General features: G+C 44.9%; 1 protein-coding gene and 1 pseudogene across 1 annotated transcript in view; one reads left to right on the forward strand and one right to left on the reverse strand.

The window, feature by feature from the left end:
• The window catches only part of gpr176 (G protein-coupled receptor 176), a 115,141-nt gene that overhangs the window by 16,309 nt on the left and 72,731 nt on the right, over positions 1-26,101 (forward strand). The gene's annotated exons all lie outside the window — the stretch shown is intronic.
• LOC148149421 (uncharacterized) lies at positions 19,773-20,664 on the reverse strand (annotated as a pseudogene).

Here is a 26,101-nt window from a genome sequence, read left to right on the forward strand (position 1 = left end):
ATGTGTTACATAAATGCTATGTTTATATATTGCTTTTTTTTAACCCCCTTCTGATCTATGTCCAATATGTCTGAAAGGACTTGTGGATTTTCAATGAGGTGGGGTGCAGGATCAAACACAACGTGCTTCTGTCAGTGCTAAATACCACATAGAAAGGTTAATTCCACAAAGGTCCTTGAAACTAACTTGTGGAATGCAACCAGGATTCACACTTTCTTCACAGTAAAGTAGGGGAATGAAATGAAGAGATGAAAATTATCACCACATGGAGCAAAGTGAGCGAGTAAACTACACAGTTTATGAAAAAGAAACATTCACCTTTCAGAGATTGCTGTGAAAGGTCACAGTAATTGATTCAGGCCACAAAACCCTCATCTCAACATCTATTTAATTTTGGACTAAAGTCACATATATATTATGTTAGACTGATCACTCAGAAAATAAAAATGTCAATTGCTGCAGCAAAAAGAAATATTGGCCTAGAGTTTCCAATGACCAGACCATCGTTATTCCAGTGTTGGTGGGAGTAGCGCCTGGGGACCCTACAGATTTCAAAGGAATTTCCAGGGAAATCGAAGATTCTGCTGGGTAATTCGTCTATGTCAGGTAACCTCCAAAAGTATCCATTAAATCAGAAATTTCGGAGCATTCTCCTGCAGTTTAAAAAGTAGTTACTTGAGAAACATTACAAGGGAAGTATGCAACAAATGGAAGGAGAGAGTAGCTATGGTGAAACAAGAAATGGGCAAGTCGATTTTCACTCCCACTTCATTGAAGGTGACAACCTTGTTATCAGGTGTGAGACACTGTATGTGGCACAGGATTAGCCTATTCCTCACTCCTGCGCTGTGGTAATTACCTGAGCCATCTTCTATTTCCAAGATTCGGAGATGCCGGTGTTGGACTGGGGTGTACAAAGTTAAAAATCACACAACACCAGGTTATAGTCCAACAGGTTTAATTGGAAGCACACTAGCTTTCGGAGGGACGCTCCTTCATCAGGTGATTGTGATGATTTTTAACTTTCTATTTCCAAGTAACACTACGTGCACAGCTTCTAATTGGTGCAGACAATGAGTCTGGTCATGTTGCTGAATAAACTTCAAGTAGCTGGATTGTGCCGTAACACCTGTTCCTTGTATAAAAAGTTTGTGGAAAAAAACATCTTTGTTCATGAGTCAATGAAGCTGTGATTGGTTCTTAATGTGTCAGAAATCCTGTGATAAAAGGGAATGGTGATTCCCTGAGTGGGAAATCTTTTGACAGAGTGTCTCACTGTCAGAACTTTCAAACAAGCACAAAGATGTCGCCAGGCTGGTGGGAAGAAGGATTCTCCCTGTTACATACTTCTGGCAACTGGAGTCTTACCTTCTCGTCGGGTTGCCTTCATTGCTGGTGCCTGCCCTTTGGAGTTTTGGTGAGGGTGGTATTGGGGTACATTTGTGACTAGAGGACCCCAAGATGCTGAAAGTGTCCTGACCAGATGCCGGCTAACCCTCCTTTTGGTTAAACTCACACATGCCTTAGAATTGTATGCAGGGCAATGGTGGAGGGGCTGGGAACCTTCTCCCAACAGGAGAAATGTTTGGAGGCCTCTCCGTGATTCCTCACTTTCTGGGTCCCTTGAGAGGAAAAGGCACCTGGAGTAAGGTCAAGGTCCGTTCATGGCCTGTTGCCTTGCTGCTGATGCTGAGCACTAACAGCTATGCCATCTGCTCTCAGATCTCACAATCTCTCCCTTTCTCTCATTTCACCAGAACTCAGCCTATAATAGCATGGAGAGAGAGAGAAGATGGTGGGGTGCCCATCATTTCTATACGTCCTACCAAGGGAGAGAATCCTTGCCTGACAGGATCGTGGCTGGACAGGATCGTGACAGGATCGACCCTGACCTTAAATTTACCTGGACCATCTCTGACACCTCCCTCCCCTTCCTGGACCTCTCCATCTCCATTAATGAAGACCGACTTGATACCGACATTTTTTACAAACCCACCGACTCCCACAGCTACCTGGATTACACCTCTTCCCACCCTACCTCCTGCAAAAATGCCATCCCGTATTCCCAATTCCTCCGCCTCTGGCGTATCTGCTCCCAAGAGGACCAGTTCCACCACAGAACACACCATATGGCCTCCTTCTTTAGAGATCGCAATTTCCCTTTCCACCTGGTTAAAGATGCCCTCCAACACTTCTCATCCACATTACGCACCTCCGCCCTCAGACTCCACCCCTCCAACCGTAATAAGGACAGAACGCCCCTGGTGCTCACCTTCCACCCTACCAACCTTCACATAAATCAAATTATCTGCCGACATTTCCGCCACCTCCAAACAGACCCCACCGCCAGGGATATATTTCCCTCCCCACCCCTTTCCGCCTTCCGCAAAGACCGTTCCCTCCGTGACTACCTGGTCAGGTCCACGCCCCCCTACAACCCATCCTCCCATCCTGGCACCTTCCCCTGCCACCGCAGGAATTGCAAAACCTGCGCCCACACCACCTCCCTCACCTCCATTTAAGGCCCTAAAGGAGCCTTCCACGTCCATCAAAGTTTTACCTGCACATCCACCAATATCATTTATTGTATCCGTTGCTCCCAATGCGGTCTCCTCTACATTGGGGAGACTGGACGCCTCCTAGCAGAGCGCTTTAGGGAACATCTCTGGGACACCCCCACCAATCAACCACTCCGTCCTGTGGCCCAACATTTCAACTCCCCCTCCCACTCTGCCGAGGACATGGAGGTCCTGGGCCTCCTTCACCGCCGCTCCTTCACCACTAGACGCCTGGAGGAAGAATGCCTCATCTTCCGCCTTGGAACACTTCAACGCCAGGGCATCAATGTGGAATTCAACAGTTTTCTCATTTCCCCTTCCCCCACCTCACCCCAGTTCCAAAATTCCAGCTCAGCACTGTCCCTATGACTTGTCCTACCTGCCTATCTTCTTTTCCACCTATCCACTCCACCCTCCTCCCCTGACCCATCACCTTCATCCCCTCCCCACTCACCTATTGTACTCTATGCTACTTTCTCCCCGCTCTCACCCTCCTCTAGCTTATCTCTCCATTCTTCAGGCTCTCTGCCTGTATTCCTGATGAAGGGCTTTTGCCCGAAACGTTGATTTTACTGCTCCTCGGATGCTGCCTGAACTGCTGTGCTCTTCCAGCACCACTAATCCAGGATCGTGGCTGGTCAAGTGGTGACGCCAATGCCTCTATGTCCCGGAAACCAAGAAATTTTCTTTATCAAGTGCATTACCATTACCAGCACTGTAAATGCATTTTTGAACGACTCAAATTTGCCACCCTGTTTCGTAGTTCCTTCTCCTCCTCTCTTGTCTCTAGCAGCCAGCAGCAGAATCTGCATCATCTCCACCTTGAGATCAGTCCCTCAGGACAACACCTCCTCTTCCACAGGTCTGAGGGTACACCAGCAAGGTTGGCACCGGCATACTCTATCAGCTCTGATACTGGTATCTTGAGCATTAGCTGGAGTAGAATCACAGTAACATACTGGTGCCACATCACTGATATGTCTCCACAGCTGGCTGAGGGAGGAATGCCCCAGGTCACTGGCACTCAGAGGACTGATGGAGACTAGCCTAGTCCAAGCAAGAGGGGATCACATAATGTTGGCCATTAGTAACGTCAATGAATGCAGAAGCAACAACAGGAATAGTGAATACGTTTATCACAGACAGTTGGGACATTGAATCAAAGGTGAAGGAATCTATCAATGTTGCATCTGACATGTGAGAATGTGGCTGTCTCAGGACACTCCAGGGATGCCAGGCCCCTCAATCTTCACTTTGCCTGCCATCCCCAAACCTGTGGGATTTTTAGTCAAGGAGAGTGAGCCTCCATTGGGCAGGACACTCTCAGCATTTCTGAATCTCCAGCCACAAACGTCTCTCTGGGCTTGTTCACCCAAATCGTCCAGGCTAAATAATTCCTCCAACCTGGCTGTGGACTCCAGGACTGCATCGAGATATAATGGGAGGGCAACAGAAAATAAAACACACAGGTGGTATATAGGTGTTACTGCATTGCAAATGCAACCTCACATTTGTAACTCTTCCAATAGATAAAGTAATCAAAACTGTTCACATTATTCCAGCTGTGGTTTAACCAGTGCCTTTATTGGTTTCACAGGACTTGTGTATTGTTAGATTCCATTCTATTTGAAATAAAGGCCAACATTCCATTTGCCTTTCCAATTAGCCCATAATTTGGATGTTAATATATGGAACCTGTCTGACTGTCGAGTTAGCTACAGCAGCAGATTCACTGGAGATCATTTCAGAGTTAAGCAGCCTCTTCATACACCCTCAGAGGATAGAGGTTATAGAGGGGGGGCATCTCTCAGGACCATCCTGGATAGCAACAGATTTTAGCCATTCTTTAAACCTTACATCATGACTGCGACAAAGACTCAGATCCAGATATTTTATTGTAAAAGATGAAGTCAAATTACTTTTACTTAGAAACGGAAAAATACTTAGAGTTAATTACTCTAAATATCAAACTTTACCTCCAAAAGTGTAATGTTACGACACTAATTTTTTCGCATTTCTTTATTGTGATTTGTGTTGAATAAAAAGATTCTTCAAACTTTAGAAGTGAAGTGGGAGATGGCAGGGGGCAGGGTGACACTAAGCACATGGTCACACAAGATGGCTGCTGAACCATCAGTTGGCCACTTGACACATAAGATGGCTGCCAAGCCACAATATGGAGAGAGATAGCAGAGCAAATGCAGACACTGTCTGGGGCCACCAGAATGCCAGCACAATGCACTCACAACCTGGTTGATTAGTTTAAGGTAGGTGGGGGAGACAATTCACATGAGTAACGTACACTGCTCGCCGAAGTGTCTGGTCCAGCCAACACCTTTGATAGAAATGCTAACAGCTTGACTCGGATCAATACAGAGTGCTAAAAGCCAGGTCTGCAGGAATCATCCTTCTCAAGAAGAGCGCTTAGCGCCCATTACTACAGCAATGGACTTCCACGCAGACATTGAAACTGACAATGTCTGTGCTGAAACTAACAACAACCGCGCTGAAATCAACAAAGGCTGTGTTGGAACTGACAATGACTGCACCAAAACTATCAATTATTCTGCAATGATTACCATAAACAAACCATGCTACAAAGACAAGGTATATAAAAATATCTTGACATGTGCTCCAGGTTGAGAGAAGATTCGCAGCTGACCATTGTGCTGTTGGTATCTTTCTCTCCCCGAAGCTCTGGTATTTCCTTGAACAATAAACTCTGTCATTGAACCCCGTTCTGACTCCAAGGCTGGTGATTTTGCCCATAACAGTTGGCATTGTGAACAGGGTTCTTATTAATGGTGCCCTGGTCGAAGGCCACGAGCAGGGAGCTGGGGCAAGAACCAATTTTTTCCTTGCAAATGGGAAGGGTCAAACCGGGTCAAACACGCAGTTTAAAAGGTATACCGATTGTAATGTCTGATTTGCTGCACTACTGAGTTAAAAATTCTTTTTACTGCATGTCTGTGGAGAATAAGTGCTTAACAGTATTAACTTCTGTAAGAACCTGCTGCTTGTGCTGAAACAGCCAGAGGACAGGGCAATGCCTGCTGCCCTAAACCGGTTGTTAAGAGGGGTAGTCCCCATGCGAAGGTTGGGATTTGAAGTGGGAATTGAGGCACCGAGGGCACTCGGAGTTGTGAAGCACAAGTGGCAAAGTCAGGTAACATTGGACTCTGTCGGGACGAACAATGCAGAGTCCAGTTAAAGTTTAAGTTAAAAGTTGGGTGCTGTTTGTACTTTAACTTCCAATGTGGTGAGGAAATGGAGCTGATCACTCTGACCAAGAGCTAAACGTTAATGGAGCACATGTTACCAAGGTGGGGAGCATGGACACTGTGAGTAACCGTGATACCCTGTCAGTCCGTAGTAGAACGACAGAGCTTGAATAATGGCGGTGGGCGGAAAGGTAAAGAGTCACACCGGTAGAGAGCACGCTGGGCTACAGGAAGGTTTCTGGGCCTATCGGGAGGCGTTGGGTCAATAGAGGTGGCCGGGAGGGTAGAGAAGTCCCACCGGTAGAGAGCACACTTTGCTAGGAGGCTGCTATAGCCTTATGGATGATGCTGGGACAGTATTATTGGCCAGGGAGTGGAGAAGTCCCCACTGGTTAGGAACACTTTACTGTTGGTGGTATCCGGGGGTACACAATCTGCTAAATGGCAGATCAAAGTTTTAAGGGGGATACTGAAGGTTCCCTTATTGAGAAATACAAGGCAGACAGACAAGGGTACACAGAGCAAGTGAAGAAAAGTGGTTGGTACCCAATCCCAGACATTAGCATAACAGAGAGAATGGATGGATGAGCAGAAACAGAAACTAACTAAAAAGTTAGTATACCAATTAGCAAGCCTAATTGAACAAGTGAGTGCCTCCACAAGTCGGTGGAGAAAGGACCAGGAATAAGTTAAAGAGCTGGAGGGCAGGATAAAATTTCTAGAGTACACATTAAAAAAAACTACAAGAGGAGAGAGAAATTGACTGTCTCCCCTCCTACAAAACCATCCAGCAGGGACCAACTGCTCCCTCTGTTGGACAAACCGTACAAGAGTATAACTTAGTGCCCATTACCAGAGGATGAACAGAATCACAACCTAAAGCGAATTATAAACTCTTCATCCCAGGGGAGAGGCAGCAGATTATGGCCTCCCTGGGCAAAATACAGCCCCAGAGCGCAAACACCAGGTTCTGGGAAGAGCTGGATTGTGTATGGGTAAGGCACCAACTACACCTGAGGGACTTTCACCAGCTGGTCCGGGCAGCTTGCCCAGCGGACAAGTGGAGGCAGGTAGTTGGTGGACCCAACGCCACAGTAGTCCAAGACTTTTGGGCAGGACAATGGATACATGCCATTGCCCTCACAGCTGAGATAGATGCCCAGCAGACCCCCTTCACCGACTTTAAAGAGGAAATCCAGAGGGTGCTAGGAAATGCTCCCACGAACTGGAGCAGGATCATGACCACTAGGCAACTTAAAGAGAAAGGAGCCTCTGAATATGGGGAACGATTATTTAGGGTCTATCAGGAATGCTCAGGGTAAGCAAACCCAGATCAGGGGGGACCGGGCATTCATCCAAGCTTTTAAAGATGGGCTCTCTATCGCCCACCAAGCCATCCTGAAAATAGGAGTAATTAGGTCAATGGGATTATGATGACCTAGTCGAGTGGGCTAGCAGGATGCAGGAGGCAGAAGCTCCTGCAATAAAGGCAAGACCTGACAAAGCACCCTCCTGGAATGCAGGCAAGAGTAGAATGAAATGATCCTGTCACAACTGTGGCTGGCAGGAACACTTTGCTAGAGAGTGTAGGGTCCCACGAGCAGGAGATAGACGAGGGAACAATGTAAAATACTGCAGCCACTGCAAAAGAACAGGACACATGGAAACAGTATGCTGGGAAAAGCATGGGGCACCCCCAAACACCATCCGGAACAACACGGAACCGCGGGAATCTTGTGGTCAGCAGAGCTGACAACCAGTTGCCCGCATTCATGAGGATAAAGGAGAGGGGAGAATTTACGTATCTGCAGTAATAGGAGGGAGGAAATGTGAAATGATAGTAGACACAAGAGCAGCTTTATCCATTACAAGCTTACCCTTACCCCACACAAATAAAATGGTTCACTTAATTGGGGTAGGAGGGGATAGAAACCCAGCTTACCTAAGCAAAACGACCCTCGTAGAAATAAGCAATATATATATCCCCATGAGATTCTATGCATGCCAAAATAACGAGGGCAACATAATGGGCAACAATCTCATGAAATAATATAATGTTCTAATTGATTGTGCAAAAGGGAAATTGATTTGGCCCAGACAGGACGGTCAGAAGACTGAGATTGGGAAACTTATCTCCAGCATCTGCAGTCCTCACTTTCTCCTCAAACTTACAAGTCACCTTGAAACTATCAATGTGGCTACCGTCACCAACAGGGACTGGAAGCTCGAAAAGGGGGTATTCGGAGCCATCTGCACCTCCATCCCTGGAGCTTGGGTGGGAACATAGTTAGATACATAGACCCGATAAGGGTTCCCAGACCAGAGCATAAGCCCCACTGGCAATGCCCAATAAAACCCGAAGCAGAACAAGCAGTTGTGGGGATAGTGCAAAGACTAGTGACACAGGGAATCCTGAAAAAAACCACAAGTACAACTAATTCCCCGACGTGGCCAGTACTAAAGCCTGATGGGAGCTACATTGATTATACAGGACTAAAAATGTCACTCCTAAATTGTACCCCATTGTAGCAGGCCCCTCCACCATATTAAACTGCTTGGCCCCTAAGCACAAAATGTTTACTGTTTTAGTCATAGCCAATGGCTTCCGGTCTATTCCGTTACACCCTGAGTCCGAGAACAAATTTGCTTTTATAGTAAGGGGCAGACAGTACACGTGGACTCGCCTGCCACAATGGTTCCACAACAGGCCCACTATCTTTCACAGGGTGACGAGCGACATTCTGAAGAGAGTAGATTTTCAGAAGGCAGCACTGCCCTCCAATATGTAAATGATATTCTGATTGCCTCAGAGAACGGGCCAGGACACCAGGAAGCTTTATGTCTAGTATTGCAGGAATTGGCAACTGCAGGGTGAAAGGCCCCACAAAGGCACAGATTGGCAAAACACAAGTCTTATACCTGGGACACCTCATATCCCAGGGACTCAAAGAAATGTCCAACAACCGTAAGAAGGCAATCCAACAGATACCACGACCTGCCACTGTCACGGGGGTCAGAAATGTCATGGGGCTATTCAACTACAGTCAGAGCTTTATATCTGAGTTCGCAAAATTGGCTGAACCGATCCAGAGATTAGCTAAAGGAGGCAAGCCCGCCTTGGAAACTGTAACCTTGGGGCCAGAACAGGAGGAGGCATACAGTCAGCTTAAAACTTGACTCATATCGACCCCCGGGCTAGGGCTTCCAGATCCCAGCAAGGATTTTTACATCCACTGTAATAATGAGGGAAGGTTTTACTCTGCAGTGGTCACCCAAGACCACGGTAGCAGGAGAAGGCCTGTAGGGTACTACTCAACCACAGAAGGGCCAGGAGTCACTGGCTGCCCAGGTGTATAGCAGCCTTAGACTGTGCGGCTTGGGCTGTTAGGGTTAGCGAGCCCATAGTAATGACAGGGAATGTCATCCTCCACACTAAGGTAAAAACAATGACAGCAGATGCTGGAAACCAGATTCTGGATTAGGGGTGCTGGAAGAACACAGCAGTTCAGGCAGCATCCAAGGAGCTTCGAAATCGACGTTTTGGGCAAAAGCCCTTCATTAGGAATATTCCTGATGAAGGGCTTTTGCCCAAAACGTCAATTTCGAAGCTCCTTGGATGCTGCCTGAACTGCTATGCTCTTCCAGCACCACTAATCCAGAATCCTCCACACTAAACACACCGTAGTAGAGATGCTCAACACAGTGAAACTGAGGGCCATCTCCAATATGAGAAGGGCAAAGGGAGAGGCAGTTCTTTTATCCCCCAAGTCAGTCCGTGGTAATAGTCAGGGATATGGGAGAAAACCCAGCTGAGGGAATTCCAGACGCAGGGGAACCACACACCTGTGGGGATATAGATGGGGATGAGGATAGGAGGAGAGTAAAAGATACCCCCTACACATAGCAGAGGAGACCCTCTTCATGGACGGGTCACGAAAATACGTAGCTGGGTCACCCCAAACAGGATGGGCTGTGGTAAATGATAGCTGAAAATGTGTTACTGGAAAAGCACAGCAGGTCAGGCAGCATTCAACGAGCAGGATAATCGATGTTTCGGGCATGAGCCCTTCTTCAGGAATGAGGAAAGTGTGCCAAGCAGGCTAAGATAAAAGGTAGGGAGGAGGGACTTGGAGGAGGGGCGTTGGAAATGCGATAGGTGGAAGGAGGTTAAAGTGAGGGTGATAGGCTGGAGTGGGGCTGGGGGCGGAGAGGTCAGGAAGAAGATTGCAGATTAGGAAGGTGGTGCTGAGTTCAAGGGTTGGGACTGAGACAAGGTGGGGGAGGGGAAATGAGGAAACTGGAGAACTGAGACAAGCTGGGGGGAGGGGAAATGAGGAAACTGGAGAACTGAGACAAGCTGGGGGGAGGGGAAATGAGGAAACTGGAGAAATAAGGAAACTGATCTCCAGCATCTGCAGTCCTCACTTTCTCCTTAATATCAGGACAGGGCTTATTAAAATATAATTTTATGAATATTTTTGAACCAACAGTAGATTAAAAACTGTTAACAATATGAGGTACAACCTTGCAAATCATTAACATATTAAAAAAATAAATTGTGCATCAAGAAAGTGAACCATGAGGTCACAACATGCTGTGCATGTTAATCTAAAGTGGGCTGGGTTAGCAGAAATGAAGGTAAATGAAGTTGAATGAGAAGAAGAAAGAATACAAGGTCTCATGGTGATTAGAAATTCTTTTAAAAAGTATCTGTGTTCGGATGAAAGAATGTCTTTGTTTACATCAAGTATTGAAACTTAGTAGTGGACTGAACTGTTGCAGTAACTCTCAAAAAGTTAAGTTTTGTTTAAAACAGACACAGTGAATCAGATGTGATAATTCACTAAAGTTATGACGTCGTGGTGTAAGTATCATATGGCTGATAATATGGCTGATTGGAATGACATAAGAGTGGTGAAAAGCAAGAGCAACTTTAGGTTTTATGTCAGAATTCATTAAAAGCAAGAGATAAGCCTCATTCCAAGGAGACGGAAACAGGTCCTGATGAATTAACTGATTAAAGTTGCTGTGATGGATGGCCCCTTTGTGATGTTTGCTCGTGGTCAAACTAATCATTCGCTGGAGATTGGATAGTGTTAAGGTTTCAGTGAGCAGCTTTCTTGTCTAGAAAAGGTATTAAAAAAAACCCCTTGCCTCAGCAAAATTAGCCAGCTTGTCGAAGATGTCACCAAATCAACACCTGGAAGATAGAGTAGGCTGATCGACTGTTCTTGTCTGAAGGTCAGACCAGTGATATCAAAGGGTTCATTTGTAAGTATTGTACAGGTAAGATGTTTCACTTTCTGTTGTAGTATACTTTGCTTTATAAAGAACATTGGATGTATTCTGTCCATAGAATTGCCTTGGATTATTGTTACTCAAAGTAAACCCTACAGACTAGAAAATCAAAGCTTGAAAGAACAAAATGTGCAGTGAAGTATGATGGGAACATAAAAGTCAATGAATGAAGCTACAGAAAACATTCATTTTGCTACAATTCTGGGTTTAGGGAGTTGGGACTAGCAGTAAGATTAAGTGGTAAATGGACCCTAATTCCTTCTTTGTTCCCTTCAGTATGACGAGACCCACCTGATACGTGTCCAGCACCAGTAGTTTCTGCACTGGCAGGCTTGTGGTCAGAAAGTAGAGGTGCTGGCCAAGTTCTGTTGTTGAATAAGCTGCAGATACTGCCTTTGAAGATCAATCTGCTAGCTCTGGAACCCAAGAATTCTGCTACAGCTAGTGGTTCAGGAGCTGGCTCTTATGTCTCTGATTTAGCTGCAGTTGTTGACATAGCAGTCGGCTGCACTGAGTTACATCAATCCGGAATCCGATTATACTTTGCTGAAATGAAGTAGTGCGGTAATGGAAATGTCTGAATGCTGAAAGTTTGACTCCAGGAATCTCCCATTATTTGCGATTCTCAACGTGAGCCTCACAATGCCAGTGAGGTTGTGGAGATGGCGGAGCTTCTGTTGACAACACTGCAAGCTCACCACCCCCTCCAGGTTCAATGGACCCTCCTTGCATTGCAATAACATTGGCATCACAGGCTGCATTCGCCTTAGTCACAGACAAAGTCAAAGTATCGAATGCATTATCACGACTACCCTCACAGGCAGAAAGGTCACCCTCAGGATACTGCATCCCTCCTTCTCTGCTGGTGTACCATCACATTGGTGCAATGTGCTTGTTTCCCTCCCATTCTCACTTCTAACAAGTCTCCCAGACACTGGTCCCACTGAGGCACATTTGCATCCGATGTGCCTGTAGTATCTGTCAGAGGAGAAAGAAATGTGCACTTCATCTTTGTCACTAAGTCATTCCAGTGCAAATAGTGTAAGCTTCATTCAACTGTTCATCTCACCCACATTTGAACGCCATGCCTGTTATAAAGGACATTTTATCTTTCTCATGTTAATTTTTACCAGCTTAGTTATCCAAGAAACCCTGAATTTGTTTTTCCAACTTTTCTCACCTTGACTCCACCTGAACCATCTGGTCTTTGAAGGTGGGTTGTTGTTCGTTCCTGTTTTTCCTGCTGACCTCTTGTCCCAATCAATCTTGCCCAGTTCTGTTCTTGACCCTGGTGGAGAATTTTATGAACACAGTTTCATCATCTTGAAGGAGATTGCCTTTTACAACATGTTGTAAGCTCAGTAAACAGCATTGATCTTTCTGCATCTACCAGTTTAATTGTACAAAGTTGGATGAAATTAGAGCTATCTCCAAGGCAACTGCATTTTACGATGTCATTAATAATGATGAATAGTAAATACTTTGTGTAATTACATAACATGGTAACCCAGAAATCAGTGAATAGTAAATACTTTGGGTAATTACTTGACATAGTAACCCAGAAAACAGGATTTAAAGTTTCATAAATTAATTTATATTTTGATAAATGAATAAATACATGTATCTTGGTAGCTTGCACAAAAACATGCCATTTCTTTCGGTATTGGTTGACCATCATGGGGACAGTATGATTTGCAGAAGAATGTAGGAGCATCAGAACAGGAGTAGGCCATATAGCCCCTTGTTCCATCATTCAATAATATCATGGCTGATCTGTGGCCTAATTCATATTCCTGCCTTTGGCCTATACCACTTTGCTTAACAAATACGTCTCTCTGATTTAAAATTAACAAATGTTCTAACATTTACAGGCCTTATGGAGGTTTACAAAAACATGAGAAGCATAGATAGGATAAATAGACAAGGTCTTTTCCCTGGGGTGGAGGAGTCCAGAACTAGAGGGCATAGGTTTGGGGCGAGAGGGGAAACATATAAAATGAATGTAAGGGGCAACTTTTTCACACAGAGGTTGGTGTGTGTATGGAATGAGCTGCCAGAGAAAGTGGTGGAGGCTGGTAGAGTTTTAAACATTTAAAAGGCACCTGGATGGGTATATGAACTGAAAGGGTTTAGAGGGATATGGGCTAAGTGCTGGCAAATAGGACTAGATTAGGTTAGGATATCTGATCAGCATGGACATGTTGGACCGAAGGGTCATTTCCGTGCTGTACATCTCTATGACTCTATGACTCTATTTGTGGAAGTCAGTCCCATATATCTAGCACCCTTTTTGTGTTGAAGTGCCTGTTAACATCTCTCCTGAATAATCTGGGCCTAATTCTCAGACTACTCCCCCTAGTTCTAGACTCTGCTTGAAGCTCTTTCTGAGTAATACTTTTCTTGGGGCTCTGGTCTTTGACAGTCCAAACTCTATGCTGCATTCCACCTCAGAAAAAAATATGTTCACATCCTCATCCATGAAATTTTGAAATCACTTCTTTATTACAATCCCTTACACTGCCACCCTCAGCAGACGAAAATATAAATATAAATAACTTGCTTACCCCCAGCAAGTTACAAAGATAACCATCGAACATCATTGCATTTCTGAAATAAACAAGAACTAATTAAACAGCAATGATATGACTACAATTATATTCAAACTTTATAATACGTGCAAAAATGAATTAAACGTATAGAAATAATTATACTTACAATAATACTAGAGGAGTAACATTAAATCTTTGGAAAAATATGTAAAATAAAGCACTAGTGTAGCTAAGAATTGCTGAAGATACTTCTATCATGTCTGCTTCAGTTTAAATGCTGACGATGGTGCCCTCAAGGGCTACCTGTCCTTCAAATGTCATGGGATGGGTGTTGGGGTGGAGGGGTGTGGTCTGCCTTCCCTTATACTGCATGGGAAGACCTTGGGAGATAGCTTTGACACTGCTTTCAGGGACTGGCCTGTGGGTTGGTCTCTTCAACAGAGAGATTCAGACTGTTTTTTATAGTATCAGTATCATCTGTGAGGTATATAAGAGACATTGTAAAATCTGGGCTTTGGTCTTAAGTGAAATGATTATCAAAGTTAATGGGAACACCTTGCCATCACTCAAGTTGCACACTTATGACCACTTTGTATGTGTTAGTCCATGCTTATTTGTGGCTGCACACATCTCTGGAAGCAAAGGTTTATTTCACCTCTCTGCCTTACAGGAGGGATGCGCCCTCATATAAGGAAGAGTGATGTCCAAAGTTCCCTCCAAAATGTGTGTGCAGCCACTTTGAGCATCCACAAATGAAGATCAGTGTGCCATTGCCATTTGTAGCATTGATTTCCGATTCCAGAATCACTACCGTGGACAGAACTCAGAGGTCTGCGAGGAAGAAAAAATATTGTGGGAATGCTGGTGATGTCCATTGCTCCATTAGTGTCCAAACTCTGCCTCTGAGCACATTCTCCAGTGGGAAAATACGTTTTTAAGCACTTACTGCATTACTTTAGACATTGGAGTGAAGTCTACTTAAGCATTACACACTGTGAACATTGTATGTGAAATTCTAAATGCTTCAGTGTAAACAATGATGGGTGGGTGGGTGGGTGAGAAGGAGCAGCCCATAGAACATACAAGGTTGCCATTCTTGAATGTGGGAGTGGCAGACATTGTAAACCATTTAAACGATTGATAATAGTAACTTTTATTGAACAACAGGAGAGGTGTAGAAAGATCTCACAAATAAAGTGTATTTTTTTTGCACATAATAGGGGCTGCTTGCCTTCATGACAACAACAACAAAAAATCAATATTCAGTGAACAATATGTTCACTTCACTCAGATCTCTTGCAAGCAGCTATCAATGAAGTTCTGAATGGCTTTTTGTACCTGATGCTGCAACTTTGTATCATGGTGGCAGTGGAAACTGCTCATTGGAAACTGCTACTATGCCGGCTCCTCAGAGTCCATCACATACCCCCAGGATTATATGGCACACTCCATCTAGACTGTACTGCAAGGCACCTCCCCAGCATTGGAATGTAATCTTGAATGGCCTGTTCCACAGTGGTTCTGGTGGAAGAATGGGCTGTAGTTAACTTACATTCTGCCTCAGTCAAGGGTTCCTTCAAGGAATCATCAGCCAAGGTTGGAGAGGTAGCACTTGTCTCCTAGCAGCATCCTTGTTCGAAATTTGACTGCTAGAATGAGGCAAAAACTTGAGAGTTATCAAGAATGTAGGCATTATGGCAGCTTCCAGGATATCTGGTGCAAACCTCTAAACTGTGGGAATAATGATCATAGTTGAGTTGGACATAGATCAAGTGGAAACCTTTCACATTAATCCATTCAGTTGCATTTTAATATGGCATTTTCAACACAATGTATCTTGTACCTGGGGGAGGTCAGCAATGTTAGAAAATCCCACAGTCTGAACTGTCATGTTGACCTCATCATGGCAAAACGAGATTAAATAGTGTAATCTTGCTCAAACTGCATTTGTAACATTCTTTATATAATCATTCTTGGAGTAAGTGATGGCCTGGTGGTATTATCACTCGACTATTAAAGCAAAGACACAGGTAATGTTCTGGGGAGTTGTGTTCACATTCTGCCCTTACAATTGGTGAAATTTGGAAATAAGAGTTTAATGATGACCACAAAGCCATTGCCTATTGTCAGGAAAACCCACTGGGTTCACTAATGTCCTTTAGAAAAGGAAACTGCTATCCTTACCCGGTCTGGCCCACCAGTGACTCCAGACTCACACCAATGCAGTTGATTCTTACCTGCTCTCTGGGCAATTAGGGAGCAGCACTAAATGTTGGTCAGCCAGTGATCTGCAGACCTCACTTTCTCCTCAGCCAGTGATCCCCACATCCCATGGATGAATTGTTTAAAAAGCTGTTTAAGATGCATGCTCTGCTGTCACCTTCTGAGTACAAATACTACTCCAGGAAATGATACAGTTTTATTATTGTTGTCCTGGGACATAGAACATTACAATGCAGTACAGGCTCTTCAGCCCTTGATGTTGCATCGACTTGTGAAATCAATCTAAAGCCCATCTAATGTACACTATTTCATTTTCATCCATATGTTTATCCAGTTGAAAGAGTGTGATGCTGGAAAAGAACAGCGGTCAGGCAGTGTCTGAGGAGCAGGAGAATCAATGTTTCAAGCATAAGCCCTTCATCAGGAATGAGGATGCTGCCTGACCTGCTGCGCTTTTCCAGCACCACACTCTTCGACTCTGATCTCCTGCATCTGCAGTCCTCATTTTCTCCTTTATATTTACCCAATGACCATTTAAATACCCTTAATTCTGGTGGGCTGAAAATGTGTTGCTGGAAAAGCGCAGCAGGTCAGGCAGCATCCAGGGAACAGGAGAATCGACGTTTCGGGCATAAGCCCTTCTTCAGGAATGGCTTCAGGAATTCCTGAAGAAGGGCTTATGCCCGAAACGTCAATTCTCCTGTTCCCTGGATGCTGCCTGACCTGCTGCGCTTTTCCAGCAACACATTTTCAGCTCTGATCTCCAGCATCTGCAGATCTCACTTTCTCCTTTATATTTACCCAATGACCATTTAAATACCCTTAATTCTGGTGAGACCACTACTGTTGCAGGTAGGGCATTCCATGTCCTTACTACTCTCTGAGTAAAGAACCTATCTCTGACATTTGTCCTATATCTATCACCCCTCAATTTAAAGCTATGTCCATTCGTGCTAGCCATAGCCATCCGAGGAAAAAGGGCTCTCACTGTCACCCTATCATCTTACATGCCTATATTAAGTCACCGCTTAACATTCTTCTCTCTAATGAAAACAGCCTCAAGTCCCTCAGCCTTTCCTCAGAAGACCTTCCCTCCATACTAGGCAACAACCTGGTAAATCCCCTCTGCATCCTTTCCAAAGCTTCCACATCCTTCCTATAATGTGGCAACCAGAACTGCACGAAATAGTCCAAGTGAGGTTGCACTAGAGTTTTGTACAGCTACAACATGGCCTCATGACTCCGAAACACAATCCCTTTACCAATACAAGCTAACACATCATATGCCTTCTTAACAACTCTATCAACCTGGATCACAACTTTCTGGGATCTATGCACGTGGACACCGAGAGCTCTCTGCTCATCCATACGACCAAGAGTCTTACCATTAGCCCAGTACTCTGTATTCCTGTTACTCCTTCTAAAGTGAATCGCCTCACACTTTTCCACATTAAACTCCATTGCCAACTCTCAGCCCAGCTCTGCAGCTTATCTATGTCCCTCTATAACCTGCAACATCCTTCGACACTGTCTAGAACTCCATTGATATTAGTATCATCAGCAAATTTACTAACCCATCCTTTTACGCCCTCATCCAGGTCATTTATAAAAATATAAATATAAAAATATAAGCAGTGGCCCCAAAATAGATCCTTGTGGTACACCACTAGTAATTGAAGTCCAGGATGAACATTTTCCATCAACCACCTCTGTTTTCTTACAGCTAGCCAATTTCTGATCCAAACCTCATTCCGATGCCTCCATATTTTCTGCAATAGCCTACCATGGGGAACCTTATCAAATGCTTTACTGAAATCCATATACAACTTTCCCCATTCCTGAAGAAGGGCTTATGCCCGAAACGTCGATTCTCCTGTTCCCTGGATGCTGCCTGACCTGCTGCGCTTTTCCAGCAACACATTTCCAGCTCTGATCTCCAGCATCTGCAGACCTCACTTTCTCCCCGAAATCCATATACACCACATCAACTGCTTTACCCTCATCCATTTGTTTGGTCACCTTCTCAAAGAACTCAATAAGGTTTGTGAAGCACGGAATCGTGTTGACTATCCCTAATCAAATTATTCCTTTCTAAATGATTATATATCCTATTTGTTATAATCCTTTCCAAAACTTTGCCCACAACAGAAGTAAGGCTCACTGGTCTATAATTACCAGGGTTGTCTCTACTCCCCTTCTTGAACAAGGGGACAACATTTGCTCTCCTCCAGTCTTCTGGCACTATTCCTGTAGACAATGACGACATAACGATCAAAGCCAAAGGCTCTGCAATCTCCTCCCTGACTTCCCAGAGAATCTGAGGATAAATCGCATCCAGCCCAGGGGATTTATCTATTTTCACACTTTCCAGAATTGCTAACACCTCCTTCCTTGTAAATCTCAATCTCATCTAGTCTGTATCTCAGTATTCTCCTAAACATTGTCTTTTTCTTGTGTGAATACCAACAAAACATATTTATTTAGTATCTCTCCTAACTCTTCAGACTCCACGCACAAATTCCCATTACTGTCCTTGACTGGCCCTAATCTTACTCTAGTCATTCTTTTATTCCTGATATACCTATAGAAAGCTTTAGGGTTTTCCTTGATCCTACCTGCCAAAGTCTTCTCATGTTCCCTCCTGGCTCTTCTTAGCTCTCTCTTTAGGTCCTTCTGGCTAACTTGCAACTCTCAAGCACACTAACTGAGCCTTCACTTCTCAACTTTACATAAGTCTTCTTCTTCCCCTTGACAAGAGATTCAACTTCTTTAGTAAACCACGGTTCCCTTGCTCAATGACTTCCTCCCTGCCTGACAGGTACATACTTATCAACGGCATACAGTAACTGTTCCTTGAATAACCTCCACATTTCTATTGTGCCCATCCCTGCAGTTTCCTTCCCCATCCTATGCATTCTAAATCTCGCCTAATCGTATCATGATTTTCTTTCCCCCAGCTATAATTCTTGCCCTGCGATATATACCTTTCCCTTTCCATCACTAAAGTAACATAACCAAATTGTGGTCACTATCACCAAAGTGCTCACCTACCTCCAAATCAAACACCTGGCCTGGTTCATTACCTGGTACCAAATCCAAAGTGGCATTGTCTCTTGTTGGCCTATCTACGTACTGTCTCAGGAAACTCTCCTGCACACATTGGACAAAAACTGACCCATCTAAGGTACTCGAACTATAGCATTTCCAGTCAATATTTGGAAAGTTAAAAATCCCCATAACAACTACTCGGTTACTTTCTCTCCTATCCAGAATCGTCTTTACAATCCTTTCCTCTACATCTCAGGAACTTTTCAGAGGCCTCTAGAAAACTCCCAGCAGGGTGACCTCTCCTTTCCTGTTTCTAACCTCAGCCCATACTGCCTCAGTAGACGAGTCCTCATCAAATGTCCTTTCTGCCACTGTGACACAGTGCTTGACTAACAATTCCACACCTCCACCTCTTTTACCACCTTCCCTGATCCTACTGAAACATCTAAAACCCAGAACCTGCAACAACCATTCCTGTCCCTACTATATCGATGTTTCTGAAATGGCCACAACATCAAAATTCCAGGTACCAATCCATGCTGTAAGTTCACCCACCTTATTCCGAATGCTCCTGGCTTTGAAGTAGATACACTTGAAACCACTTTCCTGCCTGCCGATATATTCCTGCGACCTTGAAACTTTATTCATGACTTCACTGATGTCAACATCCTGGACAGTGGAGATACAAGAGTCGAAGAGTGTGGTGTTGGAAATATATAGCGGGTCAGGCAGGATCCTAGGAGCAGGAGAGCAGGATGCTGTCTGACTTGCTGTGCTTTTCCAACACCACACTCTTTGACTCTGATCTCCAGCATCTGTAGTCCTCACTTTCTCCCACTGGAGCTACAAATTCAGGTTCCCATCCCCCTGCTTAATTAACTTAAACCTTCCTGAAGAGCATTAGCAAATTTCCCTCCTCTGGTTTAGGTGTAGACCATCCCGTTTGTAGAGGTCCCATCTACCCCAGAATGAGCCCCAATTATCCAGATATCTGAATCCCTCCCTCCCGTACCACCCCTGTAGCCATGTGTTCAACTGCTCCCTCTCCCTATTCCTTGCCTTGCTAGCACGTGGCATGGATAACAGCTCTGTTTGTTCTAGCTCTAAGCTTCTACTCTAGCTCTCTGAAGTTCTGCCTTACATCCCCATCCCTTTTCCTCCCTATGTCATTGGTGCTTATGTAGACCATGACTTGGGGCTGCTCTCTTTCCCTCTTAAGGATCCTGAAAACACGATCCAAGACATCATGAACCCTAGCATCTGAGAAGCAACACACCAACTGCGAGTCTCTCTCATTCCCACAGAATCTCCTATTTGTCCCCCTAACTATAGAGTCCCCAGTGACTAATGCTCTCCTCTTCTCTCCCATTCCCTTCTGAGCAACAGGGACAGACTCTGTGCCAGAGACCTGTACCCCATGGCTTACCCCTGGTAGATCATCGTCCCCAACAGTATCCAAACCAGTATACTTGTTATGCAGGGGAATGGACACAGGGGATCCCTGCACTGCCTGCTTCTTACTCCTTCTAACAGTCACCCAGGTATCTTCATTTCCTGGAGTAACTACCTCCCTGTAGCTTTTATCTATAACTGTCACTGCCTTCCGAACAATCTAAGTGCATCCAGTTCCAGCTCCAGTTCCCTGACACGGTTTTCAAGGAGCTGGAATTGGATGCACTGCCTGCAGGAGTACTCAGCTGGGACACTAATGATGTCCCTCACCTCAAACATCCCACAGGAACAACATTGCACTGTGTGCACTGCCATCTTCACCCTGACTCAGTACTAATCTTCAGTCATCAGCAAGAAATCGTTGACCTTCTGAGATGTTAGACTCATGCAGATATAAGCAGGGTAAAAACAATGACTGCAGATGCTGGAAGCCAGATTCTGGATTAGTGGTGCTGGAAGAGCACAGCAGTTCAGGCAGCATCCAAGGAGCTTCGAAATCGACGTTTCAGGCAAAAGCCCAGGAGCAGCGAAATCGACTTTTGCCCGAAACGTCATTTTCGCTGCTCCTCGGATGCTGCCTAAACTGCTGTTATCTTCCAGCACCATTAACCCAGATATAAGCAGCACAGGTCATATACAATATTGCCCCCCCCGTACCCGCGGGGGTTACGTTCCAAGACTACAGCAGAAGCCCAAAATCATGGATGAAGTGAACCCATTCATTTAAATGGGAAATGTACCTTCCCGGTAGCTTCCTGGTCCCTGGTTCTGGAACGTTCCCTCTATTATGCTCGGGCTGTGGTAAACCGCGGGTAACTGAAACTGCGGGATATGGGGATTGCCATGTATGTGCAAATACATTGGGATATTGTAACTGTCCCCAACTTGTAACTTTCCCCAACACAGTATGGACTGGACCTTGGTAATCCCCCTTAGTGGCTACTGCAAACACCTCCAAGGCTGACCATGGTCCATACTCCAAGAGATCCCTGGACTAGTCAGACTTGATTTGCTGGACTGATCATGGCCCAATCGTCACAATGGAAGAACATTGACCCTAGATCCTGACTTTATCAAGTGCCTAAGCAAAAGTGAGGACTGCAGATGCTGGAAACCAGAGTTCAGATCAGAGTGGTGCTGGAAAAGCACAGCAGGTCAGGCAGCATCCGAGGAGCAGGAAAATTGACATTTCGGGCAAGGTGACACCCCATGACAGACAATAGCCTAATTTCACTCGATTAAAGTCTGCTCCTTCTTAGATTTTCAGATACAGCCTTTGGTTGAAGCATATGTGTTGTGTTTATCATGTAAGCTGCTGGCACATGCTGTACTTGTGATATTGATATAACATGGTACCATACAGCAACATGTCCAATTCCCTGTGTGCACTAAAACACAAGGCAAGACAGAGATGCTGTGAGCCTGTGAGTTCTGAATGAATAGGTAATGGGAGAAAGTGAGGACTGAAGATGTTGGAGATCAGAGTCAGAAGGTGTGGTGCTGGAAAAGCACAGCCAATCAAGCAGCACCTCAGGAGCAGGAGAGTCAACGTTTCAAGCTATGCTCTTTATCAGGAATGTTGGGGGGGGTGCAAGGGGGCTGAGAGATAAATGGGAGGGCGGTGGGGATGGAGGGAAAGTGGCTGGGAATGCGGTAGGTAGATGAAGGTGGGGGTGATGATGATAGGTTGGAGTGAAGGGTGAAGCGGATAGGTGGGAAGGAAGATGGACAGGTAGGAAAGTTCAAAAGAGTGGTGCTGAATTGGACGGTTGGATCTGGGATGAGGGGAAGGGGAGATGAGGAAACTGGTGAAATCAACATTGATCCCATGTGGTTGGAGGGTCCCAAAGCAGAGGATAAGACATTCTTCCTCCAGGTGTTGGGTGGCTAGAATTTGACAGTGGAGGAGGCCCAGGATGTCCTTGGCAGAGTGGGAGGGGGAGTTGAAGTGTTCGGCCACAGGGTGGTGGCATTGTTTAGTGCATGTGTCCCAGAGATGTTCTCTGAAACATTTCGCAAGTCTCAAGTCTCCCCAATGTAGAGGAGACCACAATGGACACAGTAGGTAAGGAGTTTGGAGGTGCAGGAAAATTTCTGTTGGATGTGGAAGGGTTTTTTAGGGCCTTGGGTGGAGGTGAGGGGGGAGGTGGGGGCGCAGGCTTTACTCCTCTTGTGGTGACAAGGGAAGGTGCCAGGAGTGGAGGGTGAATTAGTGGGGGACGTGGACCTGACAACGGAGTGGTGGAGGGAATGGTCTCTGCGGAATGCAGATAGGGGTGGGGAAGGAAATGGCGGAGGATGATGTGTTGTATTTAGGTGTTGGTCAACAATGCCCTCCAGTGCATTTCCTCCACTTCCTGCACCTCAGCCCTTGAACCTCATCCTTCCATTCACAATAAGGACAGAACCCCCCCCCCCACCAGGGCCTCACCTTCCACCTCACCAACCTCCAGATACATCGCATCAACCTCCGCCATTTCTACCACTTACAAACAGATCCCACCACCATGGATATATTTCCCTCTCCACTCCTATCTGTGTTCCACAGAGACCCTTCTCTCCACAACTCCCTTGTTTAGTTCACCCTCCTCCCCCCCCCCAACACACCCTCCACTTCCAGCATCTTCCCTTGCCACCACCTGCTCCACCACCTCCCCCCTCACTTCCATCCAAGGTCCCAAAGGATCCTTCCACATCCTGCAGAGATTTTCCTGCACCTCCAAATACCTCACCTATTGTGTCTGTTGCTCTCGATGTGGTCTCCTCTACATTGGGGAGACAGTAAGCCAACTTTCAGAATGTTTCAGAGAACATCTCTGGGACACATGCACTAAATAATCCCACCATTCTGTGGCCGAACACTTCAAATCCCCTCCCACTCTGCCAAGGACATGGAAGTCCTGGGCCTTCTCCACCTCCAAATCCAAACCATCCGAAGCCTGGAGGAAGAATGCCTCATCTTCCACCTTGAGACCCACCAACCATATAGGACAAATGTTGGTTTCACCAGTTTCTTCTTCCCACCTTATCCCAGATCCATCCGTCCAACTCACCCCAGCCCTCTGGAACTGTCCTACCTGTCCACTTCCTTCCCACCTATCTGTTCCATCTTCCTCTCCAACCTATCACCATCACCCTCCACCTTCATCCACCTATCACATGCCCAGCTACCTTCCCTCCAACACCACCCCCCTCCCATTTATCTCTCAGCACCCTTGCCCCCCCCCCCCATTTCTGATGAATAGGCAATGCCCTAATAGGCAAGACAAAGTACTGTTGCTGTGAGTGTCCAAGAAAGCACAAAGTGAATTAGCATTAAGGAAGAATTTAAGGTTCATCCATGCATATGCTTGAGATGTGTGTTTGTTATCATGAACTTAATGTAATCTGTAGGATCTTTACCCCATAAGCCATGAGTCAGCTCCAAAGTGATGTGCTGAAGAGTCTTCGGAGGTAGGCAAGATTGGCCGTGGGGATCTGGTGAGGTTGGTGTTTTGATGGTGCCAATATCTTTGGATGGATATTGAAGGCAGTCACTGTCCATGTTCTGTGAGATATTGGGAATTATTGGCAACATGGAGACTGAGAAGAGACTGGTAAACTGTAACTGTCTGATTACTGCTCACACCTTTGAGTCAAATTGGTACCACCTAGTCTCTCACACCTATCTGGAAGAGTTACACCCTGAATATGTGAGTTGTAATTTGCTAATAATGAGATGCAAATGCCTCTCGTGATAGAAACATCCCTCAACTATTTCCCCCTGCTTACTGCCTCTCCGCCAATTGGATCCAATTTACCACATAGCTTTGGATACCATGGGCTCTTACTTTCTTCCCCAGCATGCCATATGGAATCTTAGGAAAAGCATTGCTAAATTCCATGGAGAGCACATCAAATGCGTTACATCCATCAACACTCCTGGTTATCTCAAAACATTCAATCAAATTTGTCAAACACACCCTTCCCTTGACAGATCCATTCCTGTCCATCCTTGAATAACTTGCATCACTCCAAGTGCAGATATATTCTGTTCTTCAGAATTCTTTCTAATAACTTTCCCACCAGCAGGATTAGACTGACTGGTTTGTAATTTTTTTGGTCTATTGTTTCCTCCCTATTTTAATAATGCTACAATATTAGCAGTCCTCCAGTCCTCTGGCACCTCATTTATGGCTCGGGAGGATTTGAAAATTACTGCAATGGCCCGTTGCCATCCCCTCTCCCCAATATTTCCCGCCTTGCCTCCTTCAACAGCCTGGGATATGTTTCACCTGGGCCTCAGATTTATCCACTGTGCTGGACACCAAACCTTCTAACACCTCCTCTCTTTCTATGTTAATTTCCTCTAATAGTCACAATCCTCCACCCTAAGGGGTTTCCTTTATTCTATCGCCAATGCTTTTTCATGTATTCTCTCAGTTTTCCTAGTTTCCTCTTGAAGTGCCCCCATACACTTCCTGTACTCCTCTCAGGACTCTGCCTTAGTATCTGCTGGGTTTGTCATCTTTTCTTAATCCTAACGTTTATGCCCCTTGTCATCCAGGTTTTTGGTTGTTGGCCCCAGCCTTTGTCTTCATGGGATTACATTTGTCCTGTACTTGAATGCCTCCCCATTTGCTCTGATACAGTTTTATGTGAAAGTAGCTGCTCCCAGTCCACAAATTTCTTTGCAAAGTTAGCCTCTCCCTGGTTTAGAACTTTTATTCCCACCCCATCCTTATTCTTTTCTGTAACTACCCAAAATTTAATTGGATTTTGGTCACCCCAAATTGCTCACCTTCTGTTAGACTTTCCACCTACCTAGGCTTATTTCCAGTATTGAGTTCAGACCTGCCCTGTCCCTGTTGGGCTTACTACGTACTGGCTAAAAAAAGTTCTCCTGAAATTAATTTAAGAATCTCTACCTTGCACACTAAAAGCATCCTAGTTAATTTTGGGCTTGTTAAAATCTACTACTACTGCCTTAGTATCAAACTTCTCTGAAATGTAAATTACACATTTCATCTTCTATATATCTCTGACTGTTTGTTTGGCCTTGTTTGGGTGCACTTCCAACAGTGTGTTTACCCCTATATGTTTTTGTTACTTACACTCATTTGACCTCATTTCCTGAGCCTTCTTCACTGCTCTAATTGATTCCTTGATCAATTATGTGACCTCCTCTTCTGCTTGTATTCTCGCTCTCTAGCTTGTCTGAATACCCTATCTACAGGAATGTTGAGCTGCTAACTCTGCCCATCTATCAGTCAAGTCTTGGTTATCGCTATGTTATCATACTCCCATGTGCTAATCTGTGCCCTCAGCTTTACTCCTCAAGCTCTTTGTATTAAAATATATTCCATTTAAACTTGTTAACTTCTTTCTTGTGAGAATTTTTTTAAAGAATGGGTTGATATTGTTGTGATGTGATTGGTTAGTGATGCTTATATTTGTAAAGAAAGAAAACATTTATTAGCTTTCTAGTTGTAAACAACATAGTTTTGATGCAAATTTTAAGAAATTCAAATTGCATTAATATTTGAATTCAGTTCATCAACATTTGAAAGAAGAACCGTTAATGGTTTGAACTTTCAGAAGGATTTCAATAAGGTCGCATATAACAGTTTGGGGAAATTGAGGACTGCAGATGCTGGAGAGTCAGAGTCAAAAGATTTGATGCTGGAAAAGCACAGCAGGTCAGGCAACATCCGAGGAGCAGGAAAGTTGATGTTTATGCCTAAAACATTGTCTGTCCTGCTCCTTGGATGCT

The sequence above is a fragment of the Chiloscyllium plagiosum genome, unplaced genomic scaffold (assembly GCF_037043375.1).
Source record: "Chiloscyllium plagiosum isolate Xiang-an unplaced genomic scaffold, Cpla_swu_hap1 HiC_scaffold_8, whole genome shotgun sequence".
NCBI lineage: Eukaryota > Metazoa > Chordata > Chondrichthyes > Orectolobiformes > Hemiscylliidae > Chiloscyllium > Chiloscyllium plagiosum.